Source organism: Muntiacus reevesi, chromosome 3 (assembly GCF_963930625.1).
Source record: "Muntiacus reevesi chromosome 3, mMunRee1.1, whole genome shotgun sequence".
Taxonomy (NCBI): Eukaryota; Metazoa; Chordata; class Mammalia; order Artiodactyla; family Cervidae; genus Muntiacus; species Muntiacus reevesi.
In genome coordinates, this window is record NC_089251.1 from 147,355,091 (window position 1) to 147,382,669 (window position 27,579).

At 35.9% G+C, this 27,579-nt stretch overlaps 1 protein-coding gene across 4 annotated transcripts in view; it reads left to right on the forward strand.

The window, feature by feature from the left end:
* The window catches only part of FTCDNL1 (formiminotransferase cyclodeaminase N-terminal like), an 88,212-nt gene that overhangs the window by 16,425 nt on the left and 44,208 nt on the right, over window positions 1–27,579 (forward strand). Inside the window, exons 1-3 of one of the 4 annotated variants that reach the window (XM_065930885.1) lie at window positions 60–164; window positions 4,250–4,384; window positions 6,544–6,663. The gene's annotated coding sequence lies outside the window, so the exon portion shown is untranslated. Of the gene's footprint in view, window positions 1–59; window positions 165–4,249; window positions 4,385–6,543; window positions 6,664–7,297; window positions 7,377–27,579 lie in introns of those variants that run through there. The other 3 variants (XM_065930883.1, XM_065930884.1, XM_065930887.1) reach the window with 3 other exon arrangements.

A 27,579-nucleotide genomic window follows, 5' to 3' on the forward strand; every position in this document is an offset into this window, starting at 1 on the left:
GTTAAATGTCCCTTTTATGGTCTACTCTAGGAACCTAAAATTGTTTTATGCCACTTCGGTGACAAGTTCTAAACATCCTTCTCAAAAAAACTTCAAATTCGGTTGAAGTCTTCTTATATATACTGATGAATAATGGAGTAAGGAATGGTTCGCCTCAGCAAGAGGTAATATTTTATTGCTGACATTCTTGAGAACTGCTATCACATAATGACAATGGTAATAAAAAAGTAGACCTATTTTTAGTTGGTTTTATTATTGTCTTTAAATTTTTCTTGCAGCTAATGCATCCCATATTGCATGCTCCCAGAGCTCATAGTTTCCCCTCTCCCCTCTGCCCCAGTTAGTACACCACTGCCTACATCTGAGTTAGAAGTTGTGAAATGGAAATCAGAGATACATTTTGAGACAGGGAAAATTTCTGAAGGAAAGAAACTTGGGCATAAATTTATGTTCTCCATTTCACCAATGAAATGATCTGGGCTGATAACAACTTCTCTGAGCTTCAGTTTTCCCATTATTAAGATGGGGTTAAAATACCTATTTTGTTGTGGGTTAAATAAGGTAAACTTAATGTGCTCAGTCGTGTCTGACTCTTTGCAACCCTATGGACTGTATTCCACCAGACTCCTCTTTCCATGGGATTTTCCCAGCAAGAATATACTGGAGTAGATTGCCATTTCCTCCTTCTCAGGATCTTCCCAACCCAGGGATCAAACCTGGGTCTCCTGTATTGCAGGCAGATTCTTTATAGCTGAGCCACCGGGGGAATAATGTATGTAAAGTATCTAACACTTAGCAAATATTCTCAACAAATATTAATTCTCTCCTATTTTTATATTTTATAGCTTCCCAAGATATTTTGAAAATATTTTTTATGTTTAAGGAATTTCCAGTCTTAAAGTGCTGCTTCCCCAAGGGAAGCTCTGAAAACGAAATTTCCAGACTCTCGTGGTAAAGGGACAGACATGTGACCTAGGCTTCAACATTCAGCACACCTACATAGACTTTGATCTGTAATCTAGTAGCTTTGAGGAAGCCAAGATTCTGCTTGGAAATCAATTTGCTGATAAAGGCATCTGACATTTGTGGGTGGCAGTGCTTGTTAGGTTAAATTCCTAGGGCAGAAGTCGCTTTGGCAGGAGTGGGAGGGGCAGCAGTTGCTTTTGGTGTTTGTTGCAGAAGTACATAGTACTCTGACTTCTTCATTGGGCCAGTTAAGTTTCCTTTCTGCTCATTCAGTAAGAATTAGCATATGTTACTTGGCACAGTGAGCCTTAACTGATATATATTTCATCATTAGTATTGCTTCCTTTGAGTAGCAGGCTAAGCAGAATATCAAGGTAGAGGCAGTAGTGTAAAAAGGGCAACCCACTCCAGTATTCTTGCCTGGAAAATCCCAAGGACAGAGGAGCCTGGTAGGCTACACTCCATGGGGTCATAAAGAGTTGGACACGACTGAGTGACTTCTCTCTCTCTAAATAAATAAAAGTATATAGTTCTGGAAAGTATATCCCAGAAAATTGTGGTGAGCTATAATTGGAGATTGAGGAATATAGGTTTTGAGGAAATTACATATAATATTAGAATACTTTTGTCAAATGTTTTTCTCTGTAGCTCTTGGAAATAGTTAGGAGAACTTAGGCTTTTTAGTCCCCCAAAGAAATTCTTTCAGAACCAGTTTATAAAGAAAATTTAATCCCTGGATATTGATTCTGCAAAGCAGTCTCAGGTGAGTTCATCAATTCGTGTCAAAGCCAGAATCAAAATAAATCAGGCATTATATGGCATATTAAATTTCTGGAGCTCAACTTATTTCCCTTAATCTCATAGCAGCAGTAACAGAGTGGCAGCTCTCACTCATTGCAGTGGGGAAGTAACAAAGCAAGAGTGAAATTGCTGTTGCAAAATGAAGCACATCAACGCTTTTCCATCTAATGCATTATGGTTCATGAATCTCCCAGGAGCCAGAAAAACACAGTGAAGTCTTTAAAAGCGAATCCAGATGTCAGTCATCACCACAGCAGTGCTTTAATTATCAAAAAACAAAGAAATAACTCCTTAGGTACATTCTAAGCAGGTGTTCCTTCTCAGGAAACAGAATAGCTGAAGAAACAGCTGTGGCATTCTATCTGCTTCAAGAGGAGAGAGAACTGCAACCTAAATAACGGAGACTTCTCTGATGGAGCAGAGATAAATCACAATTGTCAGAATTTTGCAAGTATTAACATTATAACATGATGGTTAGTTAATATTAATTACTCCATTTTCCAGGTGAGAAAACTGAGTGCCTTATATGACAAACATTTCTAATTCAAAGTCTGTCAGTCTTCAACAAGTTTACCACAAAATGAATTGATTTTGCAAGATCTTTTAACTATCATATGACATGAAGTGATTTTATAGAAAACTTTTGTGTGTTTTACACAAATAATCCATTTTCATTTTGGAAAATATAAAGGTGAACAAAAAGGAAACTTTTAAACTATCTCTAATAACTGCTATTTCAAACTGGGATTTTAAAGCTGGGCCCATGGTTAGACTTCAGGGGATCTGTGAATCTCTGAAACAAAGCAAAAAAAAAAAAAAAAAAAAAGACCATGTGCATTTTTCTGGGGTGAGGGTATATATACCTTCATCAGTTTCTCAAACTGTCTGTCATTCTATAACTATGAACTACCTCTATCCTTCTGGACTTTATGTTGTGACTGGAGGAACAAAGATGCTGCCCACAAGTCACAGCCTGAGAAGGAAGGTGGCCTTTATCTAAAATTTTATGTTGGCCAAAACAAGTAGTAATTTCTAAAATTTGACTTGGCTTTTGTGCAGTAAACTGTGGAAAGTTAGGAATATTTCCTTTTCTCCTTAAGGGTATTATTTATTTATTGACTTATAAGTCGATATACAATGTTGTATTAGTTTCTGGCATATATCAAAGTGATTCAGATGTGTGTATATTTATATATATATAATATATACACTCTTTTTCATATTCTTTTCCATTATAGTTTATTTGAAGTTATTGAATATAGTTCCTTGTGCTATACAGCAGGTCCTTGTTGCTTACATATTTTATTTATAGTAGTGTATATGTTAATTCCAAACTCCTAGTTTGTCTCCCCCTCACCATCTCCTTTGGTAAAAATAAGTTTGCTTTCTATGTCTGTGATTCTGTTTCTGTTTTGTAAATAAATTCATTTGTATCATTGTTTTAGATTACACATATGATTGACATTTTATGATATTTATCTTTCTCGGTTCGACTTATTTCACTTAGTATGGTCATGTCTAGGTCCATCTATGTTGCTGCAAATAGCATTATTTCATTCTTTTTTATGGCTGAATAATATTCAGCTGTATAGACCACATCTTTATCCATTCATTTGTTGATGGACATTCAGATTGCTTCTGTCTTGGCTATTGTAAATAGTGCTGCAGTGAACACTGGGGTGAACATTGGAACATTGGAGTATCCCAATGCACTGATCCACACAGCAGTTTGGAATCTCTTATCTGGTTTTCCTGTGAGTGTAAATATACACTGTATAGTTAGGTAAGTCAATTGTAATGAGAGAGTAAATCAAACTCACAGTAATAATAATAGTAAGTTAGGAATCAAGTTTGTAGTTATTACTATTGTATTACTTTAAGTATTTGAAAAAGTAAAGAGAATTTAATATATTAGCTTATAATTTAAATCAGAAAAGTTAAGAAAGTTTGATGTTAGACCTCAGGTGTTAATTTAAACTGTAGAAAGAATAAGAATTGTGCTTGAATGTTTGAGAGCCCTAATGTAACACATGGATGAGTTCAATTCATTAGATTTTTTGATACTGATTTGTTTATTTTTATTGAAGGATAGTTGATTTACAATGTTCTGTTAGTTTCAGGCGTACAGCAAAGTAATTCATATTTCTTTTTTCAGATTCTTTTCCCATGTAGGTTATCACAAAATATTGAGTGTAGTTCCCTGGGCTATAGAGTCTGTCTTGTTATTAATTCATTAGATTTTTAATAGTTATAAATCTTAGGTTTTGCCTGTTGAATTGTTTATCTGCCTTGTCAGTTGGGTAAAGTAGCTTAGATAATCAGATATCTTAAATGTGTCAATATGGTTTAAAAGACTTAATTTTTTTTTGTAAGTGGGGAGTTACCTTTTTAAGGAATCTTAATCTGTTGAACTTATGAATTATTTGAACATTCAGCGAAGAATGAATAAAAGTGATTTATAATGTATTTTTATATCCCACAGTATTGATAATGATGAAAAGGTCTGACCATATCAAGTATTAGAAAGATGAAGATCTCTTCGCTTGAGGGAATGCAAAGTGATGGAATCCTTTGAGACAGTTTGACAGACCTCACAACTCAATGATTCTATTCCTAGGTATTTATCCTAGAAAGGTTCTTACATGTATACACTAAGAGATATGTTTCAAGAATGTTCATAGTAGCCTTGATCATAATAGCAAAATAAAACAGAATAAAAACTGAAAACAACCCAATGTCCATTGACAGCAAATGGATATGTAAATTCTTGGTTTTTCAAATTATGGAATATTATACAGCAGTGAAAATGAGTGGGAATAACTAAAATAAATCTCAGAAATATAGTGTTGAGTAAAAAAGCAAATCATACCAACACAATTCTATAGCAATTATTCTTCAATTAAAAGATAAATTAATATTTATGAAATAAAGAAATAAAGCAAATCACAGACAAAGCATGCTGTCATCTATGTTCAAAAAGATATAAAACTAAACAATATGATTTCAGCATATACACACTCATTTGTAGATAAAACTATTATGGAAAGTGAGGGGATTATAAACACAAAATAGGTAGTTGTTTCTGGAAGAGATGGTAAGGGAAGAGTATTTGATCAGGGAGAGGTTCGAAAAGCTTCAAGGGTGATAATCTTTTCATTGAGCTGGGTTGTGGCTCCATGGATATGTATTTTATTATTATTTGAGCCATGTATATTATTTTATGTCTCATTGTGTGTATACACACATAAATGCACACATTCTTTTATGAGATAATTTATAATTTTAAAAAATCCGCAGATTAAAATAAAGTGAATTTATTAGATTTCTAAGTTGTGTTTCAAGTCTTAAGAAAAACTAGTTTTATTCTTATGACTTGAATACATTGGATGCTATTGAAAGTACAACAGTTGTTAACTACTGCCTTCCTTTTCAACCATCAAAGTCCTTTAGAACATTTCAAAACTCAGCTGGTACAGTTGATAACCTCTCTTTCTGGCTGCCCTTTCTCCCCTCTCCAATGGCATTCCTAACGTCATATCTTGATGAATCTTGGCTTTTACCAAAGACGGAAAGAGCAACTTTTGGTTTTAAACTAAACCAGTTACAAAACTCCCCTGACAAAGGGAATCTAGAGCATAGCTGTCTGCTTGAAATGGGGGGAGAGAATAATATAGGGAAATATGAAGAGGACAAGTGCAAACTAACAACTCAAATTACCTTGTTATAGATGCTCTATTACACTTTTATATAATTTGTCTTTCCATATTCAATGTTTTTCAGAATATTTAACCAAACAGATTCCTTCCCATCAGTTTGTTATAAATAATATTCATTTAAAAACTATATCCTATTTAAACAGCCTTAATAGCCAGAAGTTTTTTTTTCCCTCCCAAATACTTTTTAAAGTTTGTTTCAAATTGGTCTATTCCTGAAATTCAGTCTTCCATCCTGGCATCTGAGTCGATGAAAAAGCCTTAAATCATCCCTAGTGACTTCATAATCAAATTTTCTTCAATGAAATCCTTGTGTGGGTATTTGCTGGTTTAAAAGAAAAATCTCCCAACTACAAATTGGCCTTTAGGTTATGGGTTCTGTGCTCTTCCCTTCAGAAATTCTGCTTAGTTTTTTCCCTGCAGCAGAATTCTCTTTTCTCATGGATCTTAAGGGAACAATTAGGCAAGATATGAATTCCAGAACCATTTTGCCTTCCTTTCCTTGCATTAGACCTTCAGTTTTCCTCCCCTGTGTATTCATTCCTTTTCTCTCTGTACCTTTTGTCACTTTTCCTCTCAACCCCTTCCCTTTTCTGAGAGTTTAACTGTTCATTCCCCAATTCCCTAAAGGAACGTACAGGACTTCGTCTTTGTTGCTGACTTGCCCCGTGTTTCTGCAGCTTGTCTCCAGGCCCTTTCAGTTTGTTTCTTCATCTCCCGCCTCCTTCCAAACATAATTTTATGCCCTTTACCGAACACATTTTCTTCTGGCTTTATTCCTTTTTAAACTTTAATTCTCCTTTTCTTAGTCACTATTTACAAAGGCGTCACCTGGGATAAAAGCTATAAATTTGATCTCAAAATTCTCATTTAGTGTTTTGTCATGAAGAAGTAGTTACTATCCACATTTTACAAATGGCTATAAGAAGGAGAGAAAGGAAAATATCTTGCCTTAAACCATGTGTTAAGTCCGTTAGAAAGCCAAACCAGATTGAGATCAACTGTACCCACATCTACCACAGCCTGCTGCCCTTATCACCTGAACCTTTCTGTTTTTTTCTAGACAGGACCTAAGAACCATCTGCACTCTTGCTTTTCTTCTCCAAACTGAGGATTCACAGATTGAGGAGACATAGCCCAGGAATCTCCATTTTAACAACTCCCAAGAACCTTCTTAGGCAAGGTAAAATGCTTCCTAAAAACAGTGAGGGAATTAATCATTTTTGTGCACATCCTATGTGTCTGATGCTCTGCTCTAATTTTACATACACATGCCATTAGTTGATTGAGTCTGATAAAAACCCTTTGAGGTAGGTTTTCTAATGTCTACTTTATAGGAGAGAAACTGAGATTTGAATTAGAAAACTGCCCAAGGCTACTTAGCTGGTAACTGGAAGAGGCAGTCTAGAAGAGTCCACATCTGACTTCATTACCCTGGATTTCAGGAACTACGACATGACACATGTTTTAAATTTAGCATAAATAGCTATTAGATATAATAAATGTTACCATATGTATCTAGGATTATATTAATCTCATAGTATGCAGCAAACAATAAAACAGACAAATTGATTAAACACATTCAAATTTGTTTTTTCATTAAGACATAATTGATATATAACTTTATTAGTTTCAGGTATACAACGTAATGATTCAATATTTGTGTGTGCTCGGTCGCTCAGTCATGTCTGACTCTTTGCGACCCCATGGACTAACCCTCCAGGCTCCTCTGTCCATGGGGATTCTCCAGGCAAGAACGCTGGAGTGGGTTGCCATGCCCTCCTCCAGGGGATCTTCCCAACCCAGGGATCGAACCCAGGTCTCCTGCATTGCAGGCAGATTGCTAACTGTATGAGCCACCAGGAAAGAAATTTGCATATATGAACACCACGAAAGGTTAGTTAACATCTATCACCACATAGTTAAAAAATTTTTTTTCTCGTAATGAAAACTTTAAAGATCTACTCTCTTAGTAACTTTCAGATATACATTATTCTTAACTATAGTCACCATGCTATATATTACATTCCCAGGACTTCTTTACTTTATCATGAGAATTTTGTACCTTTTGACCACTTTCACCCATTTCACCCATCCACATCCCCTCCCCTCCTCTGGCAACCACCAATCTGTTCCATGTATCTATGAGTTTAACATTTTTTTTTAGATTCTACATACAAGTGAGATATTAGTTTTTCTCTGTCTGACTTATTTCACTTAGCATAATGACCAAAGGTTCATTCTTGTTGCTATAAATGGCAGACTTTCTTTTTTATGGTTGAATAATATTCATACATATATATTTGTATAATGGAATATTACATATATCACATTTTTTATGCATACATCTATCAATGAATGTTTAGGTTGCTTCCATATATCTTGGCTGCTGTAAATAGTGCTGCAATGAACATGGAGGTGTGTGTATCTTTCTTGAGTTATTGCTTTCATTTCCTTCAGATAAATACACAGAAGTGGAGTTGCTAGATCATATGGTAGTTCTGCTTTTAGTTTTTTGAGGCACCGCTATACTGCTTTCCATAACGGCTGCACTAATTTACATTCCTCCCAGCAGTACACAAGTGTTCCCTTTTCTCCATATCCTCCCCAACACTTGTTATTTCTTATCTTTTTGATAATAGTCATTCTAACAAGTGTGATATCTCATTGTGGTTTTCATTTCCATTTCCCTGATCATTAGTCACATAAAGCATGTTTTTATGTTCCAATTGGCCATCTGTTTGTCTTCTTTGGAAAAATGTCTATTCAGATCCACTTTTCAAATGAATTTATTTGCTGTTGAGTTGTGTGAGTGAGTTCTTTATATATTTTGTCTTTCGAGCCCTCGTCAGAAAAATGTTTTGCAAATTTTTCTCCCGCACAGTAGGTGGCCTTTTGATTTTGTTGATTTTGTCCTTTGCTGAGCAGAAGCTTTTTAGTTTGATATAGTCCCACTTATTTGTATTTGCTTTTGTTGCCTTTGCTATTACTGTCAAATCCAAACAAAATATCATAAAGACTGATGTAAAGAACTTACTGCCTGTGTTTTCTTTAGGAGCTTTATGGCTCAGGTCTTGTGTTCAAGTCTCTAATACATTTTGAGTTGGTTTTTGTGTAAGGTATAAGAGAGTGGTCCACTTTCATTCTTTTGCATGTGACTATTCAGTTTTCCCAACATCATTTGTTGAAAAGACCATTATTTCCCCATTGTATATTCTTGGCTTCTTCATCATTAATTAACTGATGCATGGGTTTATTTCTGAGCTTGTTGTTCTGTTCCATTGATCTATGTGTCTGTTTTTTTTTTTTTAGTTTTCTTTCCATTTATTTTTATTAGTTGGAGGCAAATTACTTTACAATATTGTAGTGGTTTTTGCCATACTTTGACATGAATCAGCCATGGATTTACATGTGTTCCCCATTCTGAACTATGTGTCTGGTTTTATGCCAATATCATATTGTTTTTATTACTATAGCTTTGTAATATAGTTTGAAACAAGGACACGTGATGCCTCCAATTTTGTTCTTCTTTCTTAAGACTGCTTTGCTGTGAGTAGTTATTTTAGCTTTTCCTAAAAATTATCATCTAACATAAGAAATGTATAATTAGACATGATGATGAAAGAGCTGAAAATTATGAAGTTGCTAATTGCACTATAGAATCTGTGCTAGTCATACTTGATGCACTATAGAATCATGTACTAGTCATAAAAATTAGAAGGCAGTGTTCTGGGTGGAACATGCTCCCTTTTTGTCTCCTACTACCTGGACCGTGAATGTAATAATGAGGTAGAGCAATCGCCTTCAATCACTTGGAAAGTGAATACTGAGGATGGTATGAAGCACCTGAGTCTGAATGTGCATCCATAATACCAGCCCTGAACTGCTTTCTGGACTTTATGAGATGGAAACTTTTCTCTTATTTAAACCTGGTAATTTGGGGTTTCTGTCTCTCACGGTTGAACCTAATCCTAAACAGTAATTACTTCGGTTATAAAATTCTATCATGAGAAACTTAGTTATTTTATCATAATAAGTAACGATTGTAAAAGTTAGTAAAGCTGTATTTGATACCATTTCAAAACTCTAACCCAACAATAAGAATGTAGTATTTTAATGGCAATTAATACACGTTGCCATTTCTTTAGGTTCTCAGTTACAGTCATTAAAAGTCTGCTTTGTAATTAGCAATCCAACATAAGAATTGTTCATAACCCACTTCAGTTTAAAATAAACTCAAGATGAAAGTGATATAAATCCACTGTTAAACGATTATTTCTGATTCCATGGTAACCTTTTACAGACAGCTTTGCTATGTCAAAAATAAAACTTGAATTTTATAGGATGAGTTATACATTGGGACAACAAAGGGACTCTCTCTTTTTCCAAAGTTTCCAACCAGGTTTCTGGCTCTGTTACACCAAGCCAAATGTCCCATATCCATATAAAGTACTCTAGCAGATTTAGGATTGGAATGCAAAAATTACATTGTAATACTGGGTAAAATGTGCTAATGGGAGGAAATCTGAACTCTTGGAGAAAGTTCAAGTATCAGCTAAACTAGTCAAGAATTACAGTTTATCATTATAATTGGTACTTAGAAAAATGTCTTCCCAACATTATTTGTTGGCTATGAAGGATATTTGAGGAATGAAGGTCAAAGTCCTGTATTTTCAATACTAGAAATTGACTCATTGTATCTAACTCTGTTATGGTAGACTTTTATCCAATGGTTTAAATTTTTTTTTTCTTTTTTTCCCTTTTCAGAGGTGCAGCATCACATGTATAGGAAATGTTTTCAACTTATTTCCACTGTATCTTTAGGCAATGGGGAAGTAAAGTGGGGTTGACTTGAGAACCCATAGAGAACATAAAGACTCAGAGTTTGATTTAAAAAGGGGAAATTTAGTATTTTATAACTAAACTAACAAATTTCAAAGAATCTTCCCTTTCTTGCTATTATTTTTGAATGTAAGATGCATTGAACAATGCAAGTAGGGAATTGAGAAGTGGACTTTAGTGGACTTAATACAGGACTAAATTTTGGTATTTTGCGTAGATGCTACTATTATTTCCCTACATGTTCAGGTTTTTGTTTTTTTTTAATAGATATAACTTTAATTTTATGAACTTAAGAAGTTGAATTTCTCCCTTTTTTATTTAACATAAGTTCAGTTGTAACCTACAGGCACTTCATGAAGCTATTAGAGCTACTGCAAACCACCACACAAGGATTCCATTCTGAGATCTCCCCTAGAGGACAAATTTAAGGAAAGCTCAATTCTAATTTTCCTCCTGTGTAATACCAGGAGACCAAACTGACCCTGTTGGGATTTGATCCTTTGACTCCATGATTTCTTACCTGAGATTTGGACCATTTAATAGTGCTTTAAGTACTTTAGCAAGGCATTCTTAACACTGCATTTCTAATCAGAGAAACATAAAACAAGATCTGTCCTTAAGCTGTTTGACTTTGCCTTATAATGGTTTCCATTTCCTTTCATGAGGCATTATCTTGATAAATTGCTGTTTTTAAAGATCACTCTTTGCCTGGAAAGTGTGCAATAGATCAGGAACTGAAGGTCCTTGTTGGGGTTGAGACTCTGGCCGAGTGGTTTGCAGCCTCCCTGCCTGCTCTAGCAATTCTCCATGACATATCTGATTTGCTCTTTGGTTCTCATTTGTACATTGGCTATCAGCAAATTAGACTGGGTGGATTCTCCAAACAATTAAGCATAATCTTTAGCTAAACTAAGGACTAAAAAGCATAGAAGAATATTATCATACTCAAAAAAATCCACAGAGTACTCAAACTCTGTTTTTAAAACAGAAAGAAATAGAGCAAGCCTATAAGTCAAGTCACATTCCTTGAATTCACATGTTAATTATTCCCAGTGAAAATTAACGTGGTAATTGATTTATAGAGGTGTGTTAGAATTTGAATTACTTACCTACATTTATCCCTAGAAATCTATCAGTAATTTAAATAAAACTTACATGGTAATTTATCTGTACTTATTACACTTGGAGGAACACTTAAAAAACACTGCACATAAACAAAAATACAAAGCAGACTCCCCACTGCGGGGTACAAGTTCCTTAGAGTGACAATAACAATTAGTATAAAAAGAGCAGTGTCGGCTCCACTGAGGACTACCATTTCCTCAAAAACAAAGGAGCAATTTGGAGGAAAACTATACAAAATATCACCATTATCAGTAGGTTGATTGTTAAATAATGACTCGAGCTAACTTTGAAATAGCACATGGGAATAGCGATGCTACTGGCAAATGGTAAAGAAAAAAATTCTGAATTCATTTATATTTACCTGACCTTTCTTTTTGTCAAGTAAGTTTTTTACCACCAAGAAGTCAAGAAAACACCTGTCAATTTTTCTAGAGGATTCTGATAGAGGATTAAAAGCTACTTTGTAATTATCAAGCACAAATCTCAAATTTGTATTTAAAAATAAAGTTAATGTCATTCCCAAAATCATGGAGAAATTTAGAACTGGTGTTTAAAATAGAAATTTAGACTACTGACTTGAAATCCCATGCTCCGACCACCAGACCACATGCCTGCCCAAGGATACTTACATTTTTTACAGAGTTATTCTTCTTTGTAATTAGATGCAATGATTAGAGTGTCTTTTGCATTACTCTGCATTTTTCTTTTAAGTCAGGGTTATAAGCCACACAGGGCACTGTCCCTTATAAAACTAAACAAGGGATTTTCAGTCTTGCAATACAATCTCTTGATATTTGTTTATAGGTTTCACACATCAAAAAAACAATGAAATCTGTAATTTTTCAAATTACAATCCTCTCATTCTCTAAGTTATGGGCCTATGAGAATTGCAAATCTTTTGAAGAGAATGTAATCTTTATGCTTACAAAATGTAGGCTTTCATATTTGGGTACAATTGCAAATCAAGGTTTTTTCCCCACAATAATCAGTTTCTCAAAGTTATGGGTTTTCCTCACTTGAAAATAAATTAATGGGGATTTAAAAATATAATTCATCCAGTTATTAAATATTTTCAACCTTTAAAATTAAAAATAATTTCTATTCTCATTCTCCAAAAAAGCAACAACAGAAAGTACCTTATACTATATTACAATTTAATTTTTTTGATTAAGGAAATAAAAATAAATAGCTGAAGCCAGTTTAATTTAAATTTAAAAAGGGAGAAAACTTTTATGTGACAGTTTATTACTTTACTTCTTTTCACAACAGACATAGATTGTATGCTTAAATATTGAGTTTTTCTCTATCAAGTACCTATCAAGAAAGAAAGTCCATTTTGAAACAGCCAAAACTCAAAATACTACAGATGGCTTTCTAAAGGGATTCAAATTAGATAGTATTCAATGTTGCAAAAAGCTATGATAACTTTTATAGCTTTAAACACAAGTTTTAAATTAGAGATTGATATATAAGGGAACTAATTTTGCATAATCACTCATTTTAAAATAATACATTATAGTTACTAAATTATACAGTAGTTTTATGTGAAGACATACTTTTTTTTGAATGCTGTCATATAATTATTTAGAAACTGTATTCTCAAAACCATGAGTTTTGGACACAGGTTATTTATTTATCTTTTCTATTAATATTTTATCTTGAGATGAAAATGTGACCATTCACATTTTTTTCCAGAGCTTCCTGGAGCATTATGCAGGGCAAGGGATGGGAGCTGGGGGGTGGAGTGGCAATAAACACATGTAAAGCTTGTTAACCTGTATGTGAAATGTGTGGGCCTGTTGTGAGGGTATAAAGTGTTTCCCAGAGGGAAAAGAAAGTAGAATCAGGAACACCAATGCCCATACAAAGAGGTAGTCTTCCAAGTAGTGGTTGCCTCTTTGTCAAAACTCTAGGAAATAAGTTCAGAGAGCAGTTCTTTGTCTAATTTGCTCAGTACTGTACCACTCCACTAGGTGGCTTCGTTGTGCCTGACTCTTTGTGACCCCAGGGACTGTAGCCCACCAGGCTCCTCTGTCCATGGGATTCTCCAGGCAAGAATACTGGAGTGGGCTGCCATTTCCATTCTGGTGTTTGGAACAACAAATATTTGTTGAATGAACAAATGAGTAAATGAATGGATGAATAGAAGATGTCCTTTGGACATCTTTTAAGTCAAATTACCACATTAACATTAATAGTCATCGGTAAATTGAAGGTAATCCCCCTGATGAGTGAGTGGGATAGAAAGTACACACGCTGAAAATATTTGAGAGAACAGAACCATGAATGGGATCAGGGATTCTTGAGGGAAAAGCAGGTATAAGTCATGGAAAGACCAGTGATCTACTGACATCAAAAACCTCCTTTTAAAATTATAGATCAGGGAATTCTCTGGCGGTCCAGGTGTGAGGATTCCATGCTTCCACTGCACAGGCAAAGATGTGTGTGTTAGTGGCTTAGTTGTGTCTGACTCTTTGTGACCCCATGGACTATAGTCCGCCAGGCTCCTCTGTCCATGGGATTCTCCAGTCTAGAATACTGGAGTGGGTAGCCATTCCCTTCTCCAGGGGATCCTCCTGACCCAGGGATCAGACCTGTATCTCCTGCATTGCAGGCAGATTGTTTACTGTCTGAGCCACCAGAGGGCCCCACTAATATATTGCTAATATTAGATTTTTAATAATCTTGGGGGAAAGTTAAAGAGCTATGCATAGGCTTATTCTACACAAATTTCAAGTCATCCTCAGCACATCTTCACATTCACTTGGATGAGGGCTGAGGAAGTCCAATAACTTAAGTTATTGGAAAAGTAACTAACTAACGGTAACCTTGATAACCCATCTGCTGCTGGCCATCTGCGGAAAAGACTTAGGTGTGACCTAAGAGAATCAGGTGCTGGACTCAGTCATAAGCCTTTGAGGCTGTTGCAACAAAATACCATAGAGTGCGTAGCTTATACTGAACAGAAATTTATTTCTCGCAGTTCTGGAGGCTGGAAGTCTGACATCAGAGTGCCTGCATGTTTGGATTCTAGGAAAGGTCCTCTTCCAGGCTGCAGACTGCAGATTGCTCTCTGTATCCTCTTATAAAAGCACTAATCCTATTCAGGAGGCCTCCATCCTCAAGACCTAATTACCTCTGAAAGGCCCCACCTCCTAACACTATTAGCTTGGGCACTAGGTTTTCAACACATGAATTTTGGGGGGGACACACATACTTCAGACCACAGCAAACCCTCCAGTGATTTACCATTTCTTTTAAAATCTAACTCCTTAACAAGTGACACATGCATATTCCTGTTTCTTCAGAGGGATTTTTCATGTCTATTCACCTCAGTGATTTATGACTTCATAAACAAACAGCCTAATAGATATTAAGTAATTAAGGTAAAATAAGTTTGAATTTTCAGTTTATCTTTTGGCACCATCACAAGTGAGGTGATGTATTCAAATAAGAGTTGATGAGAGGAAATGAGGTGACTTTTTTCCCTACTCAAAGGACATTTTCACTAAGATTGATTTGAAGTGTTTGGAATAGAAGTTAAAAAAGAAAAAACAACCCAGCTATATATTACATACTCCTAGGGGCAAGAATTATCTCTCCACAAGTACTTTTTTCATTTTCTCATAGCACCTAATAAATAATTCTGCTAAATGGTAGACCCCAACACCGTTCTTTGCAATTATTACCAACACTATCAACACATAGCCTGACATGAAATGATTCCAATCTTTAATAGTATTAATCTGAAATTTTAAAAGCCAGTCTTGTTACTGAATTAAGAAAACATACAATGGCATGGCTTCCCAGCTGGAGCTAGTGGTAAAGAACTCGCCTGCCAGTGCAAGAGACTAAAGAGACGCGGGTTCGGTCTCTGGATTGGGAAGATACCCTGGAGGAGGGAATGGCAGTCCTCTCCAGCATTCTTGCCTCGAGAACCCCGCGGACAGAGGAGCCTGGTGGGCTGCAAGTCTGTAGGGTCGCAAAGAATCAGACACGACTGAGTGACTTAGCACACACGCACAATGGCATCTGTGCTAAAAGTGAAAAATCATTACTGTAACGGAACAAGGTTAAAATTAAGTGAGCTGTTCCCTTTAAATGGTACCTTAACTCTAGTATTCACACAATATGTTGCAGTTTCCAGCTGATCCCTCAAATCCCCTTACAAGAAGAGAGGTTTATAATTCAAATAGTATAGGAAGAGGAAATCTAATTTTGACCTTGAGTCAAATTGATGCCAAAAGGAGTTTATGGTTTTCTTTATAAGCTGTAATTGCAAATACAGTTTCCTTCATCTTAAAAACTATTCCACCCTGAAATTTTCAAACAAAAATAGTTTGCAGAAACGTTGGCAAAAGACGTCTTCAAAGGAAACTAGTTTGAATTAGAAAGAGAGGAGAGGGATGGTGGATATTTTTAAAGGGATTATGTTTTCAATATTTTGGGCACTCTAATTCCTGTTGCTTTTTTAAAAAGCATTTATCATTTAAAATTATAAGTAGATTAGTAATTTAAATGTGCTTAATTTGTAAATAAGGTAAAATAATATGAATGTGTATAACTTTAAGAGAAAAACATATTATAAAAATCTTTTCTTGAAATATTAAATAGAAGCAAAATTATCATTAGTAATGATATGATACTAATGATAAGCACAATGACAATTGTCATAATTGTCATACTAAGATATGTGGGACCATATAATGGCATTAATTAAGATATAGAAATGGTATGAAATTCATTTACCAAAAATATTTTGACTGGTTATTTTAATCAAAATATTTGATAATATAACATCATGTACAATGACAATAAATAATGTTAGTTTCCCCGACACTGCTATCATCATGTGTCTATAGGTTAAGTTTAAAACCAAGCCAGAGTGGTTGGTGACTGACTCATCACCTTTGTTACAACTGTTGTCTAATGTTCAACATAAATCAGGTCAGGATGCTGGTTCAGTAGGTGAGGGTTTAGCGTAGAGGAAATTAGCATTAAATAGAAATGTTATCCCTTCTTACTTCTTATTGTGGCAGGTTCCGAGTCCTTAACTGATCTCAGTTCTTGTAAATATGTAACTTTTCTGTATGTATGTATATTCTTTAAAAACTCTCACACTCCAAGCATTTTTTTCCCAGTGAATATCAGACATGGATTTTCATTACCAAAACCATGTCTGAACAAGGCAGCACAAAGGAACCCACAATCTATGTCTCAAATACTCTTAGTTTGGGCTTCCCAGGTGGCTCAGTGGAAAGAATTCACCTGCCATTGTAGGAGACTCGGATTCGATCCCTGGGTCAGGAAGAGCCCCTGGAGGAGAAAATGGCAACCCACTCCAGTACTCTTGCCTGGGAAATCCCACGGAGGAGGAGCCTGTGGGCTATAGTCCCCGGGGTTGCAGAGAGTTGGACACAATTTACTGACTGAACACACACACACATGCATGTTAGTTACCTGTATTACCTTGGTTCTGAATTACCTGCAGGGGTAGTTTCAGTAAGCAGGAGATATCTGAATCTTTGATAGTACCTGAAGATTGGACTTAAGTAGTTCATGTACTCTACCAAACGGTCATCCTCATGTTAAAGAGAAAGTTCAGGAGTTCTTGTTTCTAGAAAGAAATAATTAAATACAATAAAAAACAAATAAACTGGAAAACCTATCTAGAAGCATCATGTCTTGCCAGGAATGGCTTCTGTGTTGGATCAGGCTGAAGTAGCTTTAGAAAGATAAAGCCATTTCCCTCAACAATACCTTTCCCCACCCCCACCCCCCAAAAGTTCTGCCAGACCAAAATAAACTAAATAAAAACAAGCAGAAAATAAAGATAGAAGTAGATTTCATAATGGGCATGGTGAATATCCCAGAAAACAATATACCATGTGGTGAGATCCAAACTCATTTTCTTTGTGGAAAACTTAGCGTCTCAAGGAAGATATATTCTGTAGGTCCTCTTCACAAAAAGACTGTTTAAAAGATATGTGATCTATAGAAAGGTTCAGAAATTTGAAACCTAGATTTTTGAATAGTTAGAAGTAGGTGCTATCCTATGAAATTTGAAGAAAATATTTACAAGTAAAATGAATTCTTCCTATGGAGATATGTTATATATCGAAACTAAATAGTGTTAAGCTTTTGAATGTACCATCTTCTACCTTTGGTGACTAGGAGGAGAAGTTAGAGATGTTCTTGTTAGATCCCTAAGCGGTGCCAGGCAACACTATTCAAATCATCCCTCAGTACCATTCCCAGAAAGAGAATATGGAGGTGAGGTTGCGCTCCTACCCAATAGGATAATTCATAGAATCTTAACCTGTTAGGCTGCAAATGACATTACAGAACACCTCCTCCAGCTCTTTCAACTTACAGATATGGAAACCCAGGTGCAGAAAATCTGAGTCATTTGTCTAATTCATACCATTGGTGACAGGAGGGAATAAAACTATGGCTACTTGATCTCTGGTCTGCAGTTTGTTCCACTATGCAATACTGACTAATCTCTGTATCTGCTCAAAGCCAAAAATGTGTTATTCATAGCATTGGCTCCCTACTTACAGAGATAATGTGGGTTAAAGAGAGCTAAATGCCACTGCAATTATTGTCGTTGTGGTTGTTGGATTTCACTTCCTGATCCACCTGCTGGGGCTCTATTTTAAGCTACACAGACAGGCAAAGCAGTCCACTGTCCTGAATGATAAAATAATTACTTTGGGATCAAAACAATTATGTGAAATTTCCTGCAGGAAAATTTCTTCCTTTTTACCACCTTGCCTTCTCCCATTTCCCAAAGTAATGATACCTTCTCTGAGGAAGAAAGAGCTTGGGTATCCAGTTGTCCTGGGCTGAACCCCACTGACAATTCTTACAGTTGAAGAGGTGAACAAAGGAGATGATCAAGTAACGGAATCTTTTAGTAAATGGCTATGCTAAGTTTGTCTCATGGAGAAGAGAAGATTGTGTATTGGGATGGGACGGACGAATAAGAATGATAGCCAATTAAACATTTTGTCTGTAAAATCAGGTTTTGATTCCATCTGTTAGTAGAAACGCTTTTTCTACATCAATAATCCCCTGTAGATTCCCAGTATTGCTCTTAGCACTTGATGCTCATCATAGTTTGTGCTTGAATATTTTTTTTTTCAAGTCAGAGGAGAAAAATTCACATGTTTGAAAAACAGGAAGAAACTTTAAGTCTATTGTGTCATCTTTCAATTTTACTCTCCTTTTAGATTTAGAATAGAGGCATATAAATACATATTTAGGTCAAATGCCCAATGACTTAGTATTATATCAACAATTTTCAGAGGCTGAAGCTGGATATCATCATAGAATAAACTTGTTGGATAGAAGAAGAAATGTGAAGTGTACTTGCAATTACCCTTTTGCAATAAAAAAAATCTCAGTAATAAAATTTTATAAATTTGATATCATGGTACAGGAATAAATATTCATATTATCATCAATCCAGTCCCCATTTCTCCATTTAACAACTTCAAAGTTTGTGTGTTTTTTTTTTTAACGTAAGAACATGTGCTTCCACAATCTTCCCAAATTTTGTAACACTTTGCTCTTCCAGTACTTCCACCATACAAGGAACTTTTAATTCCAGTTGTAGCTGTACATTCAAAGTTAATATTCAAATATTAACCAGTGTCTTAGAATATCCTTCCTTGTTGGCCTTATGCACGCCTTTGCTGACTGTATAGATTCAGATATGATGATGATGACGTAGGTATATGGCTATTTGACTTTCCAAAAGCCAAAGGGCAGGATGTAATTGAAGCCAAATAGAAATTTTGGCCAAATATCAAAAAAAGTCGAAGTCAAATTTCAACTAAGTCCCTAATTCAGAGTTCAGTAGAGCATTTAAATAAACAAAGAATGTCCAAAATTTTAAAAATAGTTTCTCTATTTTCTTTTTCTCCTTATCTAGAGAAATATTTATAACCAGACATTAAAAACTGAAATCAATGAATTCCTCTAAAATCCACAAGATGGTGCTATGAAGCGGCATTTAGAAAAATTTTAAAAACCATATGCCTTCTAGGAGCAATTTTTAGGCAAGGCCAAATAAGTACCATTTAATAACGTCCACTAGAGATAATATACTATTTTTTAAAAAAGCAAAACCAAATCCATTGATACAAAAAAGGCATACTTTTACTCCTCGTATTGCTTTTTAATAATTTATCCCATAGATTATACTTCTGTTAACTCTGTTATTGATCTCAGGTTTTAAGAATATTTTGGAGAGGACTAAGAATTGAACTTGGATCTCAGCAGGGAGAAATCTCAATAGGAAAAGTACTGGAGTGAAACAGAGACCAGAGTTCTAATCTCTGCCTTCGACTTGAATTGCCACCTCCAGACGTCATTCCACCTACTCCCGCTGTTCCTAAACAGGGGCAGTTGTACCTTTGGCAGACTAGAGGCATTTTTGATCGTCACAACTTGAGGGGTTTGCTGCTGCTGGCATCTAGCGGGGAGAGGTCAAGGATGCTGCTAGACGCTCTACAAGGCTCAGGACAACCACAGCAAAGAATTATCCTCCCCTAAATATAGATAGTGCTAAGATAAAAAAATGACCTATTTGTTCACTCCTTTGTTGGTTTGTCAGTTCATTCATCAAATAGTTCATATATATAAGTATATGCATAAATGGATAAATCAAACTATCAGTCCATTAATTCACTCTTTAACAAATTTCTTACAAAGTGTCTACAAGTCAAGACTGCACTAAACTCTAGGGATTAAAAAGACAAGAATTACTTTATCCCTGTTGAGTCTAACAGAAGAAGAGTGTTATGAAATAACATAACAGTTATATGTGATAAATATTTCAGTGGTAAGATGTTCTGAGAACACAGAAGAGTTTGATGAATTTTGGAGAAGATGGCAGAATCCAGGAAGGTGTCCTAGAGGTGGAGATTGTTTACTAAGTGAGTGGAGGGTGGTCATAGAATAAACTTTTGAACGAAGCACAAGCGAAGCTAGAGACACACGGTAGTTCAAAGTGTGTTTGGCGAACAGTATACTGTTGTGCTATGAGATTAGACTAAGGAGGAGGGTTAGGAAAAGGAAAGGAGAAAATCTGTTAAAAGTATATAGACGGGATCCCACTGAGAAGGGTCTTGGATTCCATCTTCCAAACACTGAATTTTTAAAATAGAAGACTGATACTAGACATGGGCTTCCCTGGTGGCTCAGACATTAAAGAATCTGCTTGAAATGCAGGAGACCTGGGTTAAATCCCTGAATCAGGAAGATCCCCTAGTGAAGAGAATGGCTACCCACTCCAATATTCTTGCCTGGAGAATTCCATGGACAGAGGAGCCTACAGTGGGCTACAGTCCATGAGGTCACAAAGAGTCAGACATGACTGAGCAACTAACACACACACGTCTGCAGACACACACATACACTAGACATGTGGCAATCACTTAACTTGTTTAGGTCTGGGTTTCACATCCTTAAAGTGTTTGATGAGATATATTTCAGGTTTATTTTTAGCTTTAACACTGTTTTATAAAGTCAAGCTATTAGATATAGTAAACTATATATTCTTTGATTTATATTACAACCATCAAAGTCACAATATCTGTAAAGAAAATACCACTTTTCATCTATAAGATTTGTATTATTATAGATATTTTAACTTCATTATAATGAACAAAGTATAATATATTCCTATTAATGTGTTTGGTGTTTAAGGCTGGACATATTTGAGAAGATCAAGTTATCTTGAAGGATATACAGTCTTCTGATTAGTTTATTCCTGTATCAGTAACTACTATAGGGTGACCCAGGATAAATTTTTAAAATATCTTTTCTGCACAGAGTCTTCTCTGTTTGTACTTTTATCAATGTTTTAAACAATCTAATTAGATTGGAATAGTTAACATATGTTTTATGCTTTGAATAGTTACTTCATAAATGTTTTAGGGAAATGAAACATTGGGGTCTTTTAAAAATGTTTTTCATTGAAGTATATAGTTGATTTGCCATGTTGTATTAGTTTCACTGCAAAGTGATTCAGTTTTATATATGATATATATAAAAGAACATTTATATTCTTTTTCAGATTTCTTTCCCATATAGGCAATTACAAAATATTGAGTATAGTTAGGTCCCCATGCTATACTGTAGACCCCTGTTGTTTATCTATATTATATATAGTAGTATGTATATGTTCCTCTCAAATTCCTAATTTCTCTCTTCTTCCCACCTTTCCCCTTTGGTAACTGTACGTTTGTTTTCTATGTCTGTGAGTCTGTTTCTGTTCTGGAAATAAGTTTATTTATGTCATTTTTTTTTAGATTCCACATAGAATGATATCATATGATATTTGCCTTTCTCTGACTTACTTCTATCAATATGATAATCTCTAGGTCCATTCATGTTGGCCTAAAAAACACTGGGCTCTTTTTTATGTCTTACATTAATAAATGAAGAAAACTCAAAGATTAAGAATTATTTGAATTTCACTTGAGTAAATTAGTAGCTATCAAGTGGATATTCAATCTTGATTTACAAAATGTATTTTCATTATATATTTTTCACTTAATATTTTAATATTTGTAATTTAAATTCAGCTTTAAAATATGGGTAGCTGAAACTGCTGCTACAGACCAGTTCTGCTGACATTCAGAATTTAATCCCATTGATCAAATGGCATAACATGAAATGAAAGAAAAAAAATTGAAAGGAGGTTTTCAAAAAAGAAAAATGGGCTCCATGTATAAATAAAATACAGAAATCTCCTATGAGGGACACTACCATTCTTTTGCCCCAAATAGGGAAGTGAAAATACTGATGTCAAAAGTGACAGAGACACCCAGAAGACCTGGGCTGTATTACAATCTCCTGAACCTGTTAGTGATACAGTATCTAAACCACTTTCATCCTTGCCCCGTTGTCTGACTATAACTGTCTACTCTATTTGATTGTATCTTTTTGAGTCTTTTTTCTTCTTCCCCCGAAGCTATAAACCTTCTGGTTTCTGTACCACATTTCCACAAGTATTAATTAAAACCCTTGATGGGTCATTTCAGATTTGAATATCCATTCGTATTTATTTTCCTCCACAGAAAAATACTATTAAAACCAATCCAATAATTTTAAAAAGTAGTGTGGATTTTCTACAGTGCTTGTGTTTTGAGACAGTCTCATGGATTCGATGCAGGATAGACGGTTAATCTTCAAAAGATGAGAACTTTGTATGATTTTACAAAAAGGGTTTTGAATCCCAGAAAAGTAGTTGAACTAGTCAGTTGTTTTCAAAGGCACCTTGGAGTTCGGAGGGCCCAGGGAAGCAGCAGTTAGGGGGTCAGAGTGCAGGACAGCAGGGACACCCCCACTGCCTAGCCTAACCCTGCTTTATCACAAACTCTGCTTCCAGCCCTACTGCCTATTTGTTCCAGGTCCAACACTGTTTGAGCAAACATTATAAGAATTTCTAAGGTCCCTTCTGACCTAAGATTCTATGAGTTTTTATTTTCAAATCTTTTTTAAAAACCACAGAACTTCAAGTAAGATTTCAATAATAACTGAGAGGCATAAGGCAGGATAAAGAAAATATTAAAAATAACAGTACCCAAAATTTTTAACTTTTCCACTTCTTCCTCTGAATTTAGACATTTTCTATTTAAATGTAATGAAAAGACATGATTTTAAAAAGTTAAATCCTTTCAAACACTGAACCAGACAGTAAAAGACAAACAAATCAGCGGTACAAATCCAGAAGGTTCAAAATGACTTGAACCTTCAGTTTGAATTCCCTGCAGAGACAGACCTTGCAGATCTGCCCAAGAACAGGAGAACTGGTTCTCTCCTTTTCAGAGCAAGGGATAGCTCTGAACACACATGGGAATTAGGGCCTGCAGACATCACAGGATGATTCTGCTCAGGGTCTCAGATTCCTGTGCATGCGAGAGGTTATCCTGTTGGCGTCAATAAGAGCTGGCGTTCACTTGCATGTACCTAGGACATTAAACAACAATAACACAAAAGTGCCTACAAGTGCACAGAGCATGACTGAATACTACTGGACTGTCTGTCCCAAGATGTGTCATTTTTCTTAATACAAGTTGGCAGTCATCACCTACTAGTTGGATTTCTTAAGTAGATGCCGATTAAACCTCATAATGCACCAAAAATTCATGTTACTTAGGGGAAATGTTTCTAAACATTCTCAGTGTTTTTGTGGATAAAATAAGATACATTTTATGAATTAATGTAGTCTCATAAATTAAGACAAATTTTCAGCAAAAACTCAAAGTCAATTTAGGGATTGCTCTTCCTCTGCAGTATAAACAATAGGTTGTTTTTTGTTTTGTTTTTTTAAAAAAAACAAACAGCTTTGGAGAGAGGCTCTGGGAGACACTTCTTTCCATTTGACACCTAGGCTGCATAATGTAGGAATGCATAAAGAAATGACCATGTGGAAGGCAGAAAAGGAAAGGAATGAATTAAAGGATGAATAGATCATAGACTTTTTTTTTTTTGGCTAGTTACAGGAGATATTCCAGCTATGAAGGAATAGAATGCGTAACAAGGGATTCCAGCTTAAATAACTATGCTTACATTGTAGTCTGCTGGTCTTTCATGATAAAGAGATCAGTCAACTAAAGAGGAAGAATCCAAGAATCCATGTTGTGTAAAGGGAAAGATATTTCCCAAATATTAATAAAGATGAGAACTTGCTAATTCTGGCAATTCCTCTATTTCCCGCCCCCTTCATTAAGACAAAAATGGCTAGAGATCCATTTCCCATAATTAAAGGTAAAAATGTAAGGCCAATGGAATTATTTCTCTTGTTTATTGTAACTTCATTCCGGATATCAAGCTCCTTTTCTTTTTAAAATAAATGAATAGTACAGTTTCCCCACGCTAAGTAAGCAGCACTGAAGCCTATTTGCTATTTAGAAAATGACTAATAGAACACATATTTCATAATATCACATAATTCAAATAATTTAATCCAAACAAGTAAATCCACTCTGCACTTAACTTGTCCCAGAGTGACAACTAAAGTCGCTCTTTTTTAATTCTTCATTTGTCAAACCACATTTATATGAAAGAAGAAACAAAATTCTTCTCAAGTTCCCAGGGGAGGGAAAAAGGCAGAATGAAATCTGACATAGTGCAAAAATATGGTGAAAGTGCAATCTTAGAAAAATTGCACATGGAATTAGACTTCTTTTTTCCTCTTTTTTTTCTGCACTGCTTGGGATCTTAGTACCCACCCCAAGAATCGAACTGTGCTCCCTGCTGTGGAAGCTCAAGAGTTGTAACTAGACTGTCTATCTTTCCAAGAGAAATTTTCTACTCATATTTCCCTGAACACAGATAAATGCTAGAATATGAAAAGAGAAAATGATTCATTGTATTAATTAAAATGTTCTTTAAAACATTATTTCAAAATTCCATAGCACAATAGGAAGCTTTCTGATTATCATATTCTGAAATGCATCAGGTAAGTAGGTAGTGAAATGGATTGTTAGTAGAGTTGATTCTTTTGCTTGTCCTAATAAAGATTTGTCTTCAAATTGGCCAAGTCTCCTATACATGAAACTCTTGTGTGTGTTATGTGAATTGCTCCTGACCCCCTGTGACCCCTTGGACTGTAGCCCGTCAGGCTCCTCTGTCCATGGAATTCTCCAGGCAAGAATAATGAAACTCTTGAACAAACTATAAATTATATGTATCTGCTGGCCTGGAAATTTCTACCCTTGATATTTTTGGTCTTGTTGCCCATTTCAGGGGCAGAAGAGAGGATGTAGGCAAGGCAGGGTGGCGTAGTTTCTTCTCAACCCTACAATCAGAAACGGGCTGGCACGCAGGGGAACACAACCACGGGCTGAGCCGACAAGTGTAAAACAGTCTCCTGATGTTCCTTAAAATTTTGATATTTTGTTCAGCACTGACTTATTGCTTTGTATTGACTTCTTCAAGTATTGCATTACTGAAGTTTTTGGCACCACTTCTATTTTGAGCCTGAGCTGAATGGCTCCCTCACTCACCCGAGTCCCAGCCCCACTCAAGCAGCACTGGGCTCTGGGTTCCAGTGGGTCTGCGGAGCCCCGCCTGAGCGCAGCCTCCCCCTTTGACCTGCCTCAACTCTGATGGGCCGAGAACAAGAACTGTTTTCTCTCTGCTTGCAAAAATGAAAGTGAAGAATGTAGAAAAGTGTCCTTTTGTCTCACGGGGAAGCTGTGGGAGTGTTCGGAAGCAGTTGTCATTGATGGAAGTGACACTGGGACTTTGAGCTGTTCTCCCTTTCCAGTACTTACTTGTTTCTGGACAAAATCCACGATGAGCAAAACAACTAATGCCCAGAATGTGGATTTACAGCAGAAGAAATGAGAAATCAAAGTAACACATTCACCCAAAAAGTATGAAAATGTCCCTCCGAAGCATGCTAAGTTAAACAAAAATGAGATGTTTAATATATGTAATTGTAAATGTGATGTACACTCTTTTAAAACAGGGCAGAATTACATGTGATAAACTAACACCGAGGGTACTTTTCCATTCCTGAAGACAGCAAAAGACTTTCAATCTCAATGCTAAACTTCTCATCAGCCTTGCTGCTATCCGTCTCCTTGTCTTTTTCAAAAAGATGTGCTTACAGTCCTCAGGCAGGGGCAGAGGCTGCCCCCCTTCTAAAAGAACCCTGGGCCCTGCTTTCTCTCCATTTGTGTTTGACATGACTGCAGTGGAGAAAAGGGCAAGGCTTACTGAGTAACTCCTCTGTGTTGATGCTTTCAGAGGCCTTATCTTACTTGATGCCCCAGCAGTCCTGGAAGGGAGAGTGATTCTCACAAAGAGGATTAGGAGATATGGCGAGGAAGATTTAGTCCTGGCAGATGCTACAGCTACGATCATGAAGCCCCCATCTTCTCTGGAGGGGTGTAATGTTCCTACTCTGTCTTTTGTCTTATCAAGTTATCGCACGGGATTGTTGGAGAGGTGAAAAATAAGGGCTTCACTTCTATTGTCCTCCGTGGAAAGAAACTTTGGATACTTAGGTACTCTTTGGAAACTCGAAGTGAAAGCTATGGGCAATAAGAATTTCTAGAAAGAAGAGAAAGGTAGGGATGTTGATTGGTTAAAGAGCTCTCAAAATTATCTGCTGACATTAGATAACAGACATTAACATGCATATAAATCTATTTTATACATTTTCTATGCAGATTCAATAGGAAAAAAAAAACCCTCAAATATATATTTAATTCCTTAGGGTCCCAAAGCACTTTGAGGATTTAAACTGATAAACCAACCTCAAAGGGACTGATTCTTGCAACTAAAACACAGACACCTCTGGGGTGAAATGTGGCAACAGTTTGACAGGCATAGCAGTAGCTTAGGCCAGAAAGGATTTATCCAATTAAAATTATGGGATGAATTTTGGCTGGCAGAATGTAATTACCAGCCTTGGAAAGGATCCAGGATCCTGAGGTTAACACCCCTCCTCTTGCCAACAACCCTCCTACCTGCCAACACTCTGAGATGGAGAAGGCTGGATCTGACACAATCGCACATAATACTGTTGTGACATCTAAGTACAATGATGATGATGTGAGAAGCATCATGAACCTGATTTTTTTTAACACTCATTATGTTACTTATTTTTATGCCACATTAGGCTAGAAACCAAATGTCCACATAAATGTTAATTTCCTCAAATCTGTGTTTAAAAAGTATAATTAGAAAATAAAAAATAGATTTAAAAATTAATGTATTCCACCCAAGTAGTTATTTAGTGATTATTTCACTTAGGGAGCAGAATTGGATCAAAATGGTGACATTTAATCCTTGTTACATTAAAAAGAAAGCAGGTCCTGATTTTTTTTTTTTGGAAGAGAAATGTGTTCTCAAGGTTCACTGGCCTAGAAAAAAGGGAAATGCTTAATGCCTGGTTCCTACTCGTTGTAATTTTGACTAAACGGGTATATGCTTTTGTCTTGGTCCAGATCATATTCACAGTCGCTCGCGGACAGTGTTTCTCAGGAGGGAATTTATCAAAGGGGGGTGTGTGCGGGGCGGGTGGGGGGGGCGGTAAGTTAATGTGTAAATAGAGAAAAGAGCCCCCTGCTGGTGTAGGATCAATGAGTAACGACCTCAT